Genomic DNA, 13,226 nt, shown 5'->3' on the forward strand with positions numbered 1-13,226 from the left:
CGCCCCACAAAAGACAAACAACTTTGTTAATGTGTTTTAAAATTCAAATACATCATGTCCATTTGGAGAGAACATATTGAGTTGCGAACTGACCACATTTTTACTGAAACAGTTTTATTCTGGGCATCATTAGTGGGAACCAAGCTGGTGATCACAGAGGGCACAAAGTGCATGAGGAAGGTGCCTGTGAAGATGCTGGTCTTCTTGGTGGCTCGCTCCTACCACCTCTTCTGCTCCTCCAGACAGCAGTCCCACACACTACACACAAGACAGAGAGAAGGTGAGTCACGGGGCAGGTCTGCCAGTTACAGGGACTTACTGTCATGAATGCTGAATAATGAGAATAAAAATAAATAAATGGGGCTGAGTTAAGCTTAAGAGCTTTTGCACAGCAAAGAAAACAATAAGCAAAATGAAAAATGAGCCTACAGAATGGGAGAAAATATTTGCCAATGAAATGATTATGAAATGATAAGGGATTCAGATCAGATCAGATCAGCCGCTCAGTCGTGTCCGACTCTTTGCGACCCCATGAATCGCAGCACGCCAGGCCTCCCTGTCCATCACCAACTCCCGGAGTTCACTGAGACTCACGTCCATCGAGTCAGTGATGCCATCCAACCATCTCATACTCTGTCGTCCCCTTCTCCTCTTGCCTCCAATCCCTTCCAGCATCAGAGTCTTTTCCAATGAGTCAACTCTTCACATGAGGTGGCCAAAGTACTGGAGTTTCAGCTTTAGCATCATTCCTTCCAAAGAAATCCCAGGGCTGATCTCCTTCAGAATGGACTGGTTGGATCTCCTTGAGTGGATTAATCACCCAAATATACAAATGACTCTTGCAGTTCAATATAAAAACAACAACAACCAACAAAAACCCAATTTAAGAAATGGACTGAAGATCTATATAATCTTTTCTCCAAAGAAGACATGGAGAAGGTGAAAAAAGCATGTGAAAAGATGCACAGCACCATTAATTACTAGAGAAATGCAAATCAAAACTACAATGAGGTATCACCACATAACAGTCAGAAGGTCTATCATCAAAAAATGTACAAACAATAAATTCTGGAGGAGGTGTGCAGGAAAGGGAACCCTCCAACACTATTGGTGGGGCTGTAAGTTGAGTTCAGTCACTAAGTCATGTCTGACTCTTTGCGACCCCATGGACTGCAGCATGCCAGGCTGCCCTGTCCATCACCAACTCTTGGAGCTTGCTCAAATTCACTTCCATCGAATCAGTGATGCCATCCAACCATCTCATCCTCTGTATTCCCCTTCTCCTCCTGCCTTCAATCTTTCCCAGCATCAAGGTCTTATCCAATGAGTCAGTTCTTCAAATCAGGTGGCCAAAGTATTGCAGTTTCAGCTTCAGCATCAGTCCTTCCAGTGAATATTAAGGACTGATTTCCTTTAGGATGGATGGAATGATTTGATCTCCTTGCAGTCCAAGGGACTCTCAAGAGTCTTCTCCAATACCACACTTCAAAAGCATCAATTCTTTGGTGCTCAGCTTTCTTTATAGTCCAACTCTCACATCCATACATGACCACTGGAAAAACCACAGCTTTGACTAGACGGACATTTGTTGGCAAAGTAATGTCTCTGCTTTATAATATTCTTAGAGCCATCACAATTGGTGTTATTTCTTCTTTAAATTTATGGAAGAATTGATCAGTGAAGACATCTAGGTCAAAAGATTTGCCTGTGGTAAGATTTAAATTGCAGATTCAATAGTATTACTATATCTGCTGCTGCTGCTTATTTGCTTCAGTGATGTCTAACTCTGTGCAGTTCCATGGACTGTAGCCCACCAGGCTCCTTCGTCCATAGAATTCTCCAGGCAAGAGTACTGGAGTGGACTGCCACTTCCTACTCCAGGGGATCTTCCCAACCCAGGGACTGAACCCAGGTCTCCTGCATTGCAGGCAGATTCTTTACCACTGAGCCATATCTAGGACAACATATATGTTCTATTTCATCTTTTGCCAGGTTGAATATGTCTTGAAATTTTTCTGATTAATGTAATTCAGATCCTCAATCTTATTGCCATAAAATAGCTCTATGTCTTCTGTTTTGCAAAGCCAAGCAGCCTGTAATGATGTCTTATTTTAATTCCTGACATTTATTTATGACTGCTCTCCTTCTTATTAATCAAACTTGCCGAGAGTTTATCAACAATTTCTTTTTTCATTTTAAAGATACAGCATGTGCTCATATGATATTTCCAAAATCTAGTTGAATGTGTATAAGAAATATATGTCTTCATACCCAGAATTATGAAATCCCCAAGTATTCATATTTATAAGAATAACAGAGTTTAAAAAAAAACACTAAAAATGAAACAAATCAAAATCCCTTTTTTAACACTGAGCACTTAGAGAATAGTATAAGGCATTATGGTAAGGGAAAAAGCTATACAGAATACTTATTTGAAATTAATGTGTTTTCATGCAATAAGGGATGATAACTAATAAAAATTCTTTCTTGCAAGTTGTCCAGTTGTCCCTCTGTGCTTCATCTGAGATGAAGTAGACTGGCCAGAGAAGTATAAAAATGATGAAGTAGTCATCTCTTGAAACCAATCACTAAACTTTGGTGAGGAAATTGAAAAATACACACATATCCCCAATGTTCACTGCAGCACTATTTATAATAGCTAGTACAGAGAAGCAATCTAGATGCCCATTGACAGATGAATGGCTAAAGAAGCTGTGGTACACATATACAATGGAGTATTACTTAGCCATAAAAAGGACTGTATTTGAATCAATTCTAATGAGGTGGATGAGACCAGAGCCTATTATACAGAGTGAAGTAAGTCAGAAAGAGAAAAACAAATATCATATACTAACATATATGGAATATAGAAAGATGGTAGATGAACCTATCTGCAGGGCAGCAATGGAGACACAGAGAGAACAGACTTATGGACATGGGGTGCAGGGAGGAAGGAAAGAGTGGGATGTATGAAGAGAGTAACAGGGAAACATATATATTACCATAGCTAATGGGAATTTGCTGTGTGACTCAGGGAAATTGCTCTAACAACCTAGAGGGCGTGGGATGGGGAGGGAGGTGGGAGGGAAGTTCAAGAGGGAGAAGACATAGGTATACCTGTGGCTGATTCATGGTGACATTTGGCCTAAACAAACACAATATTGTAAAACAATTATACTTCAACTAATAATAAATTTAATTGTTAAAAAGTAAACTTTGGTGAGGATGATGAGGGAAATCTGTAAATTTCCCTGGAAGCATTTAAGAGCAGAACATTTTCTCACTGCTGTATCTGTGTAGAAGCTGGGAGTACTGGATTGAAATAGACGACTTAAGGTTTCCTCTAGTTTGATTCATTCATAATACTGAGAATAAAATTCAACTTAAGATATTGAGACTTTTGGATTGATTTCAACTCAAGTACATTGAACTTCAGTTGTGAAATTGCCTTGAGAAATTAAAAACTCTATTAATGAATTATTGCCTGTTAGGCAAACATACCAAAATACTATTAAAAAGCTCATAAACATGCATAGCAGGAATAGGAACTTTTAACCTATCTTGTATAATCAATATATATACGTGTGTGTATATGTATATCTATCCATATATATATCCATATGCCCTTCCATTAAAAATAAAAACTAGTGTCATTAAAGAAAAACTATTTCCTGATAAAACTACCCATTGACTGCTTTGCCAGACAAATGCAACTCAGAAATTGACACATTTCAGTCCATCTATATGTACAGTGTTTCCCACATCACAATGCTAACACGGGCATCTTAACTTTAAATGAGACAAAACAAACAGAAAATTAACACTGGTGGGAACCCTCTGCCACTCAATTTGTATTGGGTTTAACACCTTCTTATTTTATATATCCTTTCACATAAACAGTTTTATATTAGCCCCTGATATGGTGCCTTCCAACAATTCAGCGTTGAGCTGTTTAAAAGCACTAATTAGCAGCTTTAATATAGAACACATATATTATAAAAATCTTGCAAATCTAGAATACCCTTTGGGCCTTGCCATTTGTGTGTGAAATAACTCAATAAAAAAATATACTATATTGTTAATCATAGACCTTCCAGGAATATAATCAATCACACAAGAAATATAAACTGTACATTTATAAATAAAAGAAGAAAAATGATAACTCCATTTAAGTTGAGCACAGGAATCATCACAATGAGCAGATGCATTTATAAAACTAAGCACACTTCATAATAACGATAAAAAATATTACAACTGTATATACATATAAATGACATACATGCATCGCATTCAATTGTAGCATAACTGGCAACACATTTATTAAATTAACACTTCATCTATTTTTTCCTATCACTTCCAACAATACCAAATCCATATCTACTTATATATTAACTTTAACAGAAAATAAATAATCTTCAAGTATTTTACAAATAAAGAAATATTTAATATTCAGTGGATTCCAGGAACACATTTTTCTATTTATCTAGAATGCTGACATAGCCTAATTATTTCTTTTTAAGCAACATTATAATAGCTTATCCATCTATAATTTCAAGGAATATTTTGCTTCTCTCCAACTTCCACATACCTTGATCAGATAGTTCTAGTTAATATTTCTAGTACATGTAAATAATTATATCCTTGAGTGCTTTAAAATTACACTAATTCCTACACCATTAAGGAAGGAAAATGTTTCTAGTTTTTGATGCATTATGAGTGGGAGATATTAATTTCTAGATGAAATTATGCACAAGCAGGGGAAAAGCTTTGTACCGTGATAACATTTAAACAAAAAATGTTAAGTATCTCAGGAATTATGGATGATTAAAAGCAAATAGGACAACACGATCATATTGTATTTGGATTGTGGGACCCTCTCCCATTTCTGCAAACTTCTAGACCCCGAAGCAAAAAGCATCTTTATATTTTAAAATTGTTTAACTATCAGAATAGTTGGCTTAAACAGTAGCAAACACTCAAAATCAAGGAAATGACATACTTCAGTAAATATGTTTATGCTGTGTAATATAAACGAATTATAAAAGTAGAATAATCTTTTTTGTTTTCATTTGCTAATATGAAAGCATTTTGTTTTCATTTGTCATTTGCACAAAACTGCCACTAAGCGATGTGATTTCTAAAGGTAGTTTTGAAAACTTGAAGGAAATTAACTCATACCAAGTTATATGTATTATTTACTAGTATAGTACTAATAGTACTTTACTATTTTAGGTAAATAGCTTTTTAAAATTATACTGAGATGATGAAATTGCCCCTTTTGAGGTAGAAATTTCCACATAATGGGTAATTTCAATTCGTTCCAGCTTTATCCCACTAGTAGAAACAGATGTAGTCAAAGACCTCACATATTTGCTATGAATATATTTTAATGTATTTTCTCCAAAGGAATAAAACTGGCTGACACCTAAGTTTATTTCTCCCCTCATTCCTTAATGTTTTATAATGTAGAGTAGTGAATATTTTATGAAGTACATAATGTGCATTCAGTGTACTTTGTGGGCTTCCCAGGTGGTGCTAGTGGTAAAGAACCCACCTGCCTGTGCAGGAAACATAAGAGATGCAGGTTCGATCCCTGGGTCGGGAAGATCCCTGGAGGAGGATATGCCAACCCACCCAGTATTCTTGCCTGGAGAATCCCATGGACAGAGGAGCCTGGCAGGCTACGGCGCATAGGGTTGCAAAGAGTCAGACGCAACTGAGGCATCTTATCATGCACACACAATGTACTTCACCTACGATGTTTCACTAAAAATATTGAGCACTGGTTTGGGCAGGGGGAGGGGGGCTTCCATGACACTGATGAGCAATTTTACACAGACTAGGAGTATATTTAAAGATAGTGAAGACTTTTAGGAGACAGGTTCTCTGTTTCTGGGGAATATGGAGCTATACTTCTTTCACGATCTGTTGACAGGTGACACTGTCTCTTAGTAAACACTTTCTGCCTATCATGATAGAATTGGAGTAAGACTGCAAGAGTTTAAGTCAAAAACAAAAGAGAAGGTTTGCAGTTCTTTATAAGCCTGTGATGTTGAATTATAGCACTATTATGTTCATTTCCTAGGACTGCAATAACCAAGTAACACAGAGAAATTTACCATCTCATTGTTCTGGAGATCATAAGTCCAAACTGGAGTGTCAGTGGAGCCTTGCTCCCTCTGCAATCTAGAGGGTAGAATCCCTCCTGGTGTCCTTGTAGCTTCTGGTGGTGGCCACTGATCCTTGGTCTTCTTTAGTTTGTAACAATGTAACTAATCTCTCTCTTTCTGGAATCACATAGTAATTTCCCCTCTGTGTCTTCACATCATTTTCCTATAAGGCCACTGGGCATATTGAATTAAGAGCCCACTCAACCCCAGCATGACCTTATCTTCATTAATTACATCTGCAACAATCCTACTTCCAAAGAAAGTCACATTCTAAGGAACTGGGTGTTAGGATTTTAGCTTCTTTCATGGTGGCTAAAGAATTTAGCCTGCAATGTGGGAGACCCAGGTTCAATCCCTGGGTTGAGAAGATCCCCTGGAGAAGGGAATGGCAACCCACTCCAGTATTCTTGCCTGGGAAATCCCATGGACAGAGGAACCTAGTGGGCTACAGACCACGGGATCACAAAGAATTGGACAAAGGCAATGGCACCCCACTCCAGTACTCTTGCCTGGAAAATCCCATGGATTGAGGAGCCTGGTAGGCTGCAGTCTATGGGCTCGCTAGGAGTCAGACACTGAGCGACTTCCCTTTCACTTTTCGCTTTCATGCATTGGAGAAGGAAATGGCAACCCACTCCAGTGTTCTTGCCTGGAGACTCCCAGGGACGGGGCATCCTGGTGGGCTGCTGTCTATGGGGTCACACAGAGTCGGACACGACTGAAGCGACTTAGCAGCAGCAGCAGCAGAGCGACTAACACGTATCTTCCATGGGGAAACAATTCAAGCCACAGCACCATGGTTCAGTTCAGTTCAGTCTCGCAGTCATGTCTGATTCTTTGCAACCCCATAGACTACAGCACGCCAGGCCTCCCTGTCTATCACCAACTCCCGGAGTTCACTCAAATTCATGTCCATTGGGTGGGTGATGCCATCCAACCATCTCATCCTCTGTCGTCACCACAACCATAGTTAATATCAAATGAAACCTAAATAGGGAGACTCAGGCCTCAATTGCTAGCTAGAATTATTCTCTGGATCATCTCCTCTTTTCCTGGAAGAGTTCCATTGCCTAGAGATGGAAGGCACTTTTCACATCACAGAGGGAGGCACTTTCCTCCTTGAAATATCTATTAGGTGAAAGAAGAAAGAATAGAACAGAGAGGTTAGCGTGGTTAAGAATCACTCATGGTTCCCAGTGTATCGACAAACCTTTCGTCTGTAACGACTATCATTCTGGAGGAATTAAGTTGTACTGCCAGACAGAAAAAGTAAGGAAAGAACCACTCTCTCTCTTGTGGTGTAAGGTTATGTTCTAAAAAGTTCTTTTGGAGGGACTTCCCTGATGGTCCACGGGCTGAAACTCCATGTGCCCAATACAGGGGTCTGGGGTTCCATCTCTGGATGGGGAACTAGATCCTGCATGCCACAACTAAGAGTTTGCATGCCTTAACTAAAGAATCCACATGTCCCAACTACGATCTGATGCAGTCAAATAAATAAATATGTTAAATAAAAATTAAAAATTGCTTTGGAGAACTATTCCATCAGTCCACTAGGGGTGGCTTGCTTTCTGTCAACTCTACCCTGTGGAGGTCACTTATCTCCAGTCATTAACATTCTCCAATTCAGCAACAGAGTAAAAAAAAAAAAAAAAAAAGTAGGGAAAGAAAAAAAAAACACCGTGAAGAAAGGGTTCGAAAACAATGTGTTGGGTGTGGGGGTAGATTTGCATTACTTCCCACTTCAGCTTTTGTCTTCAAAGTCCTTTCTGCAGAGTATTAAATGGTGTTTGGCTTTTCCCCATTTCTGTTTTTCTCCTTTTAGAGGGGAGAAGTCAATGAGATTTTTGAAAAGGCTCAGAATAGAGAGGTCATTTTTGAACAAATGACATGTAAGGCAAGATAAATTTACATTTTTCGGACCTCATGGAAAAACAAGGCCAGCTTTGTCTGGGATTCTCTGACAAGTCATTGAAGGTAAGCATCAACTGCCCACTGGTCGTGGTGGAGCCAAACCCAGAGAAACATGAGCTAAAACGAGTTTCTCTGTGACCGTAGGTTGATCATCCCCAACTTCCCACAAAGGCCTTTCATTCCCATCTGGAGTGAATATAGGATAACCTAGATGGGCCAGCCCCTAAGTCACCAAGCAAAACTCTTGACATTTGCCTAATTATCTTTTCTCATCATCGGTCATTTCTTGAAGTCTCAGCTTCATTCAGATGCCAGGTATTTCCGAAATTAATCATGTCACTACAAGCGGCATCTTTTCATGTAAATGGACTTTATTATCTGGATCAGAACACCCCCCCTCCTTTGAGCAGTGAAAGCCCATTTGTAGAGAAAGTGTCTGAAATCTGACATGCTGCCTTCCCAAGAAAGATTCTTCCTGTTGACCTCCCAGCAAGCACCAAGCATCAGTCACTGTGAGCTTGTGAGTGTGAGCTTGTGTGTGTGCGTGCATGTGTGTGTGCTTGTGTGTGTAGCTAAGAGCCTGGGGCTGGCTGCATGCTAATTTGCCCCATTGTTTCAGGGTGACTGCCTTTCCAGTATTTCGGAACAAAGCCTTTTTACATAAGCCCCTACATACAATCATTTTATACTTACTTCAAGGACTATCATCCTATCTTCATTGAAACTATAGTAGGGACACGCCAGAGTTTCTTTGTCTCCTTGTAAGGCTGCAGATTACAGACAGGGCAGATACCAACACACTCCCCTTTCATTTGAAAGCATTTTTTAAATGTTTGAGGACCCTGCACTTCTTCTACACGTGACTTTGCTCAGCCTTTTTGAATTCAGAAAGAGGAGGAGGAAAATGCCTCTAAGAATTTGGTTAAGTGCCATCAAATTCAATTTTCAGATGTACAACATTTAAACGTAAAGAATGGGGGAAATGAGGAATAGAAAGCAAGAAATTCCTACTTGTAGAAGTATCACAAAACTGTAACATCGTCTCTAAAAGGGTTACATACTCAGCTTCACAGCACTGGCTGGGATGTTATCTAATTAGCAAGTAAGAATGCCTGACGTCCAACCAAGTCCAGTAAGGCCCCTCCTGTGTGTATAGTGACACATGGGGAAAGTTCTTCCTACATCTCAGAGTCACTGTTCTTTTGTCCTGTTCTTTAACAACCCAGTGTTAATGATGGGGCATTTTTCCTCTGGGAGGAATACTGAAGAGATATTAATTACCTGCAACCCTCCTCTTTTGTGGAAATAAAATTAATGTTGTGACATAAACAGACAAAAACCAGGAAATTAAAAGTTAAGGCTGAGACTCCTTCATGGTGTTTTCCCTTTTTTGGTCATTGCAAAATGAATATAGAGAGGATAATTTGCTACAGGAAAGACTGGATCATGGAGTTCATCAAGAAAGAGGAAGAAAATCATTTTTTTAAATCTCTTTGGCTCTCTTCAATACCAACTTGCTTTTGTCTGACAAACAGAAGTAAATTTTTTAAAAAACAAACTTGTTTCACAATTTGCTAGGGGTTTGGAACCTGACCTGATCCCAAGCTGTATATTTACATCTGGGTGGTCAGGTAAACAACGGTAAAATTTTCCGTTCATATTGTCCTAAGAAGTAGATTTTAAAAACACTGGTTAGTGGACAGGAATGGTCTTCTAAAGACATCTCACATGATTTCCCATTGATAACTGCTGTTTCCTTTGACAGAAATGTTTAAGCATGTTTAAGTCTTTCTAAGTTCAACATTACAGATCATGTAGTAGGGATTGTGTGTTTTCAAATTTGTTAGTGCCAGTTTCTCACTTTATTTAGGTTTACTTAGTTTCTATCGATTGTTTTAAAAGTATCTTACTTTAAAAGGTAAAAACTATCATGCATAAAATAAACTATAAGGATATATTGTACAAGACAGGGAAATTAGCCAATATTTTATAATAACTATAAATGAGGTATAACTTTTAGACTGTGAGCCTCTATATTATACACCCATAACTTATACAATAGTGTATTTCAACTATGCTTCAATTAAAAAATTTCACTTTTGCTCATCCACTTCATTTTCCTTAACCTGAAGTATTTCTGAAACCAAGGGAAAACTGAACCGCCTCTTCGTAGTCTTCAAAAAAGCTAAGCAATACTTTTTTCATCAGTTTGAACAGCTAGACACTCAAGAAAGTTAAGAATGTCCTAAATTGGAATTGGTAGAAAGCACAGATGGTCTTGAAAATACAGTTTTGGAGTGTTGCATCAACATCCAAAGTCCTATAGGAAAAACAAATGCAAAAATCAACTTTTGAGAGGCTGTATTTAAGAAAGGACTCAACCCCTCCATTCTTTTGTAGCGTTTGAAGATTAGCCAAAAGAGAGAAAAGGGAGTGTAAATTCTAGGATGAATCTCTAGGCTATAGGCCAGAAACTGTGAACATTCATCTTCCCCCCACCCCCTTTTCTGAGAAGAATGTTTCTGGGGAAGAAGTTCCATGAGGGGCTTGTACTTCTAAGGACTTTCCTGAACTTTACCTTCCTCTTCGCATCTGCCTTCAGTCATATTAATCTTGGGTTTCTGTCATCTTTTGGCTGCCCTCTCACAAATGCAAACAACTCATTCTGGTGCATAGGAATGCCCTGTTTCACCATCTTTTCTATTTGGATATATCACTTCCACTCTATCTTACTTTGCAGCAACACCACCACCTCCTGGGTCACTCATGATTTCCATAGTTGTCTGCACAACATAGGAGAAAATTGCTAAGCCTCAAAAAGAATTGTTAACTGTAATAATTAGATTATAAATTTCTTGAAGACAAGCTTCTCAAATTCAATGGCAATTCTTACAAAATCAAAGGGCAGACCACATGGTCTTACAAAGGATACCTTTAAGATGGATGAATTTATTCAAATAGAAAAAAAAATGACACAACAAACAAATGTAACATGGTATCCTAGAGGGGACCTAGAAAAGCAAAGTACATTAGAGGAAAACTGGATAAAAAGTGAAATTGGCACTAACAATCTAGAAAACAAAATCTTTCTTATGTTATCTATAATATTGAACCTAGTAGTACTTACAAAAATGTTAAAAATTTCTGTCAAGGAAAACAACAATTGTCAGTAGGGAAATTATGTGAAATGTCCACAAGAGACTATCCTTGGCCACTAAACAATGGTTTGTATTTATTTTTTAAGATAATATGAGCTGAAAATGTTATCCTTGTTTTCCTGACCACACACATGTATTAATAGATACACAGGGATCAGGTCATGATTCAAACCCTAGCAAATGGTCAATTGCTTTTTAAAAAATTTTTTCGTATATTTGTGAGACTCAAACCCAAGACTGATGGGAAAGGTGGGTTGTGCTTTAATGGAAGTGGCATACCTAGAACTTTGGGGAGTTAGCAACATTCTGGATAAGAGGGTATAGGAGGGTCTTTGACAGCAGGTGCAAATCATCTAATGGTAATTATCAAGGGGGGCTGTCAGAAGACAGGGATCAAAGCAGAGTTTAGCTCTGATATCAGTTAAATTAGTCATCAGGAATTCCAAAATTATTCTGATTTGAAGTCTTATTCCTGGACTGAGCTGTTGTTGTTGTTGTTTTGTCTTTTGTTTGTTTGTTTGTTTTTTTAGGGAGAGGAGGGTTTACAAGCACCAGAGCCCTCTCTTCTCTTTCTACAGCTACTTTGAAGAAGTAGAAATTTTTTCCTGCAAAGTGAAGTCAAGACTTTAAGAATTGGGTCTGCAGATCCTATCCAAAGTGTTTGGAGCTTAAGGGCCTTTCTGTGCCATAGTCCTTGTCTTTAGAGTTCAGAGGATGGAATTACAAATGTAATTCAGCTAAATGTCATTGCATAATCTGATATTTCAGAGCTAAAACACAGTTTATCACTTTGGACCTCTATTTCTAGACTGTGAAGTTCCCCAACTCTTTTTTTAAAATTAAAATCCTGAATTATTGTTCTTTAGAAAAGCAATATTCCTAAAGAATTTGGTAAGCTGCAAGAATCATACTGGCCATCATACCAGCCATTTCTAACATGGCTCCAAAATTGAATTAAATAGCATTTTTCTTGCTTCTCAATCATCCTAAAATCAGGGAATCTGTACTTTCATTGTCTACCTTAATTTCAAATGAATGACAATCTCAGAGCCTAGGAGGAAACATTCGTTGCTTTTCATCTTTCCTAAATTGGAATAGTTACAGCAATATTGAAACAATTTCACACTTTATCCCAACCTCTCCCCAAATCTATTCAGGTTTCAGCCCTAACTACTGCATAAGAAAATGAAATAGTTTCTCTACCTCTGAAGAAATAGTCCATATATTTCAGTCAGGACACCTGCATAATGACAATGGACCTGTTGTGAAATATCACCTATCAGGAGAACTTGGGAATATGCATCATCTTATAGCTTCATATTCCATCTTTTCCTCTGCATATTTTTAATAAGAATGGTTGAGGAAAATCATGCAATTTAGTTATTAGACTATTCTAGGTCAATGGTTTGTTCCTGTTTCTTAGTTGCTAAGTCATGTCCAACTCTTTGCAACTCCATGGACTGTAGCCCTCCAGGTCTTTCTGTCCATGGGATTTTCCAGATGAAGAATACTGGAGTGGGTCGCCAATATTCTTCTCCAGGGGATCTTCCCAACCCAAGGTTCAAGCCCACATCTCCTGCACTGGCTCCTCTTTACCACTGAGCCAGTAGGGAAGCCCCAGTTCTATGGTGGTGTGTGACAATAGATATGCTGCTAAAATGTATATGTAAATCCTCTCCCTCTTTTTAGTTTTTGGTAAACTTGGTCTTGATTTTACATTTAATTTATTGAATTTGAGAAATTGTAGTTCTTTAGTCTGAAAAATCTTCCTTTTTCACAGTTAATAAATTCTTCAGGATTATTTCAAGATATTTAATTCACTGAATATTCTCCAGTATGTATACAGTACTGTGCTGAGAATCAGACAAGAGCTGGCCTTGGGGAAGTCATGCTTTTGAGGGAGAGCTATAAAATCACACACGCACACACGGATTTTTAATAAAAACTCTGTTTCTTCATAAAAGCAGTCTAGCTGATTGTTAAG

The sequence above is a fragment of the Bos grunniens genome, chromosome 11 (genome assembly GCF_055505025.1).
Source record: "Bos grunniens cultivar Pamir isolate PY7600 chromosome 11, Bosgru_T2T1.0, whole genome shotgun sequence".
Classification (NCBI taxonomy): Eukaryota; Metazoa; Chordata; class Mammalia; order Artiodactyla; family Bovidae; genus Bos; species Bos grunniens.